Source organism: Puma concolor, chromosome B4 (genome assembly GCF_028749965.1).
Source record: "Puma concolor isolate L17-30 chromosome B4, mPumCon1.1.hap2, whole genome shotgun sequence".
NCBI lineage: Eukaryota > Metazoa > Chordata > Mammalia > Carnivora > Felidae > Puma > Puma concolor.
This window is the reverse complement of record NC_141673.1, coordinates 64,139,714-64,145,273: the sequence shown is the minus strand read 5'-3', so window position 1 is coordinate 64,145,273 and position 5,560 is coordinate 64,139,714.

Genomic DNA, 5,560 nt, shown 5'->3' with positions numbered 1-5,560 from the left:
TCCTTTGCATGTATTCCCAGAAGTGGAATTGCCAGGTCATATGAAAGTTCTAGTCTTGATTTTTGGAGGAACCTCCATGCTTTCCATAGTGGCTGTACCAATTTATATTCCCACCAACAGTTCACGAGGGTTCCCTTTCTTCACACCCTCCCCAACACTTGTTATTTCTTGTATTTTTCATACTAGACATTCTGACAGGTGTGTGAGGTGATACCTCACTGTGGTTTTGATTTAAACTTCCCTGATGATCAGTGATGTTGGGCACCTTTTCATGTTCCTGTTGACTATCTCTGCCCATTTTAAAAATTGGCTGTGTGTGTGTGTGTGTGTGTGTGTGTGTGTGTTTTGCTACTGACTTGTATGAATTCTTTATATATTTTGGATAAGCCCCTTATCAGATACGTGATTTGCAAACATCTTCTCCCGTTTTGTGGGTTGCCTTTTCATTCTGTTGATCCTGTCGTGCAGAAACTTTTTAGTTTGATGTGGTTCCACTTGTTGATTTTGGGGAGATGTTGGTCGTTTCTGAACAGAGGGGTTGTAGTAGGGGATTTGCAGGTGTTACACTCTCTCCAGCTGGGGCACACGTGCAGGTTGCCTTCTGGAAGCCCAGGGAACCTTAGCCGTCTTGGTAGAACAGTGGCCCAGGCTTTAAGTCCCAGCCGTTCCCTCAGAAGGAAAACATTTTACTCTGTCCAAAGCCCCTGCCCCGGTGTCCAAGAAGGAGCTCCTTGGGGCCCTCACCTGAGCCCCTGGGTTTGGTTAAGGCGCCTCTTTCCGCTCTAGAAATGGGACTACCTCCTGTGCTTACCCTCCTAGAATTCCTCAGCACCCACCTCCCCTTTGTCCTTGCAGCTTTCAGTACCCACACTATCAGCTACTTGCATGGAATTCCTTCTGTGTGAAATGATGAGGTACCAACTGATAGACCAGAGAAGGAAAAATCAATAAAAGCAGGTTGTGCTAAGTGCTGTGAGAACACCAGATGGGGGGGGGGGGGGGGGGGGCGCTAACCGAGCCAGAAAGAAAAAGTGGTTTGGAGGTAGTAGGGGCTAGTTCGGGTGGGAGGGTCTCTCTCTGAGGAGGCGACACCGGAGCGGACAAAAAGAGATCAACAAGTGAGAGGAGCCAAGGCTGGGGGAAGGGAGCCACATCTCTGGTGGGCACAGGCTCACTGGGGCCCGCGGGCCGTGGCCGCCCTCCCATGGCAGGGCGCTGCCCCTGCCCCTGACTGGTGGGCAGAGAGCTCGCTCAGCCCTGAGAGCCTCCGACCACTGAGGCCTGAGGTTTGAGCTAAGTGTGTGGGGACTGGAGATCCAGGTTGCACGCTGGGAAGCGCAGCCCCGCCTCCCTTGTTTAAAAAAAAATTTTTTTTTTTTTTTTGAGAGAGACAGCGTGAATAGGGGAGGGGCACAGGGATAGGGGTACACAGAATCCCAAGCAGGCTCCAGGCTCCGAGCTGTCAGCACACAGAGCCTGAGGCGGGGCTCAAACCCACAAACCCTGAGATCGCGACCTGAGCGCAAGTCGGATGCTTAACCCGTTGAGCCACCAGGTGCCCCGCCCCGCCTCCTTTCTGCCCCGCCGCCTCCTCCTCCCTCGGTCTGGTCGGGAAGCCCAAGGAGGCCGGGCTCCCGGGAAGTGCTTGTCTCGCCGCGGCCGGCAGGGGGCAGTGGTTATCGCGGTGCTCGCCGGCTGGCGCTGACCTTCCCCTAACGCAACGTGGGCTGACGCTCCCGCAGGCAGGCAACCGGAGGGACTGAGGCACGGGCCCCTTCCCTGCCCCCTCCAATCCTCAGCTGCTCCCAAACACAGCTCTGAGCCCTGGTCTCTCCTGGAGGGGGGATGGGGCGGGTGAGGCTGGGCAGATGGTGGGGACCTGGGCCAGGTAGGGGACCGGTTCCAACTCCCCTCGGGATAAGGGGGGAGATTTTCAGAATTCTCACGCTTGCTGTGTTACTGCTATTTTAAAGCACCGAGCATGTGCCAGGCACTGGGCTAAATGTCTTTTATTGTGCGTCCGTCATCTCTCTAAAGCTTCACAACAGACCCAGGGGGCAGGTGCTCTTATCTCCCGGAGGTTGCCCAAGACCACACAGCTAGAACCCGAGTTTTCTCTACAGGCCACGTCTCAGCCGCTCTGATTTCTGCCTCTGTAGGAGGGTGAGGTGCTCATGGAATCAAGGTGGGTAGGGAGGGGATGGGCGGGCGCTGAGGTGTTGACAGCCAAGGGACCTGAAGGAGCACCCAGCTTACTCTTTTATTTTGCAGACAGAGAAAAAACTCCAGAGAGGGGACATGACTTGCCCAAGGTGCCGCAGCGAGCACACGGCCAATCACGACAGAGGGGCCTTCGGCACAACCGGAGACCCTGAGCCCGATCCCGGCCGGACGCCAGAAGCCCCTTGAGGACAAGGACTCCATTTTACCCTTTATGCCCTCCTCCCTCCCTGCGGGGGCTAGCACTGGGTGCCGCACACAGTAGGCGCTCCGGAAGTCCTGGGGGGGGGGGGGCATCTTCCGTCCTGCAGTAGCTGCAGTCACCTGCCATTCATGCCTCCATTCATTTATCCAGCATTTAGTAAGTACCGCTTGTATGCTTGGCGCCCTGCGAGACAGCGCGATGCACAGCTGAATGACACGGTGCACAGCTGGCTCACCTTCTGGTGGGGATTTCAGGGGTTCCCCCACCTCATGACATGCGCTTCTGTGGTTTTCCTCATTCTCAGTGCGGGCTTCCTGTGCTCCTGTCTGGTGACTTTACCCTTTTCCCCGCGCAGGAGGCTGAGCAAATCTGTTCCACTTCCCTCTTCCGGGCCACTTCTGCTCCTTATTCCTTACCTCCTTCCAAGCTGCTTCTTTCCCCTTCTCCAAGCCCTCTTTGACTAACATCCCCCAGCTGCTCTGCAGACCCCAGTGTGGAGGTCTTGAGCTCTGCCCAGGCATCTCCGGTTCTCTGTTTCTTTGTGGGTACCCCCTACCCCCCATCAGCCTCTGGAGTTTTCCAAGTATAGGGATCACCTGCCTTCTGGCTGTTTTTTTTCTAAGGCCTAAACAGACCAGCAGAAGGGGCAGGAGGGGAGGTCATGCTGTCAATCCCTAGCACACAGGGCCTCTCTTGGGTTCTGCCCCCAGGACTCCCTTAGAGGAAGGGTGACCCCCTGTTGCCACCAGGGTGCTGATTTGCTAGTCCTGGCCCAAGACCTCTGAGCTCTGATCATCCACGCCGAGCCCCAGGGGCTTAGGCTGGGCACCAGCCATTGGGTAACTGCTCAACCTCACCACCCTTTGTGTTTGAAGGTGGGGGTCTTTAGTCTCCATTTCACCAACTTCCGGGGTTGGTCATTTTTCATGCCCTTATGGCACGCAGTCTGCAGGTAAAAAATGGTTCCATGAAACCACAATGCTTTTTTTTCACCTGCTGGACGACCGAAGTTATAGTGATTGGCCTCTCTGGACCTCAGCTAACGATACCTGTCCTGTCCGTCTCACAGGTAGTTAGGAGGACCAGAGATCAAGGAGAAGAAAGAGCCTAACCCAAGCAGGGGCTTGGTTTTGTTCTACTCAGAGCAGGGGCCCATCCTTGGCCAAGTGTTCAGTGAATCCCTCTAGAGGGTGGGAGTGGGAAGGAGGAGGAAGGAGGGAGCTTGCTCAGGGAGGGGGAGTGAGAAAGGTGCAGCAGATAAGATAATAATTTTCTTTCCTTCCTGCTTGCTTTCTTCCTCTTTCTTTCTCTCTTTCTTTCTTTCTTTCTCTCTTTCTTTCTTTCTCTTTCTTTCCTCCTTCCCTTCCTTCCTTTCTTTCTCTTTTTTTCTTTCCTCCTTCCCTTTCTTTCTTTCTTTCCTTCTTTCTTTCTTCTTTTCTTTCTTTCTTCCTTTCTCTTTCTTCCTTTCTCTTTCTTTTCTTTTCTTTTCTTTTCTTTTCTTTTCTTTTCTTTCTTTCTTCTTTCTTTCTTTCTTTCTTTCTTTCTTTCTTTCTTTCTTTCTTTCTTTCCTTCTCCTTTCCTTTCCTTTCCTTTCCTTTCCTTTCCTTTCCTTTCCTTTCCTTCCTCTTCCCTCCTTGTAATGGCCCCTCAGAACAATGTGATGCTTCAAACATAATACTGGAGGAAAACATTAACTAGAACTATACAATACACAAGATAGCTCTAAGAAAAACATCTATTGAAATGTCTCTCCAGGGAGGCGGTTGATTTATGTTGCTGAAGCCGAGCAGCTGGGAACGCCTGGCCTGCTCAGGGTGGAACACCGCCTGTTTCTTCGTACTTCTCCACTTTCTCAGAGACCATGACCACCTGTTATGGGTCTAATCAGATTCTTTGATTGTGCTTGCTCAACCATAGATTACTCCCGCTACATGCTTCAACAAGTTCTGTTTTCCTCCCGAGAACACTCTTTAAACAATATAATGAATAGTGATGTCTATTGGTGATTGATATGATTTTCCCAGTAAATGTGAGAATGAGGAGTTGCTCGCGGTGACCGTCCTTCCAAACTGTCGTCCCCTGCTCCCTTTCTCTTGCAGCTGACTTGTTTGTGTCTCATTCTTCTCCCGTGCACCTTTAGGAAAGTGGCACTTAATTCTCTTTCTTTCTTTCTTTCTTTCTTTCTTTCTTTCTTTCTTTCTTTCTTTCTTTCTTTCTTTCTTTCTTTCTTTCTTTCTTTCTTCTCTTCCTCTTCCTTCCCTCTTTCTTTCTTTTCTTTCTTTCTTTCTTTGTTTCCTTTTCTTCCTTTCTTATTTTGTTCTCTTCTTTCCTTTTCTTTCTTTCTTTCTCTTCTTTCTTTCTTTCCTTCTTTCTCTTCCTTTCTTATTTTGTTCTCTTTCTTCTTTCTTTCTTTTCTTCTTTCTCTTCCTTTCTTATTTTGTTCTTCTTTCCCTTTTCTTCTTTCTTTTCTTTCTTCTTTCTTTCTTTCTTTCTCTTCCTTCCTTCCCTCTGTCTTTTCTTTCTTTCTTTCTTTCTTTCTTTCTTTCTTTCCTTTTTTCTTTTCTTATTTTGTTCTCTTCTTTCTCTTTCTTTCTTTCTCTTCTTTCTTTCTTTCCTTCTTTCTCTTCCTTTCTTATTTTGTTCTCTTTCTTCTTTCCTTTTCTTTCTTTCTTTTCTTTCTTTCTTTCTTTCTTTCTTTCTTTCTTTCTTTCTTTCTTCTTTCTCTTCCTTTCTTATTTTGTTCTCTTTCTTCTTTCCCTTTTCTTCTTTCTTTCTTTCCTTTCTTCTTCTTTCTTTCTTTCTTTTTCTTTCTTTCTTTCTTTCTTTCTTCCTCTTCCTTCCCTCTTTCTTTCTTTTCTTTCTTTCTTTCTTTCTTTCTTTCTTTCTTTGTTTCTTTTTCTTCCTTTCTTATTTTGTTCTCTTCTTTCCTTTTCTTTCTTTCTTTCTCTTCTTTCTTTCTTTCCTTCTTTCTCTTCCTTTCTTATTTTGTTCTCTTCTTTCTTTCTTTCTTTCTTTCTTCTTTCTCTTTCTTTCTTATTTTGTTCTTCTTTCCCTTTTCTTCTTTCTTTCTTTTCTTTCTTCTTTCTTTCTTTCTTTCTTTCTCTTCCTTCCTTCCCTCTTTCTTTTCTTTCTTTC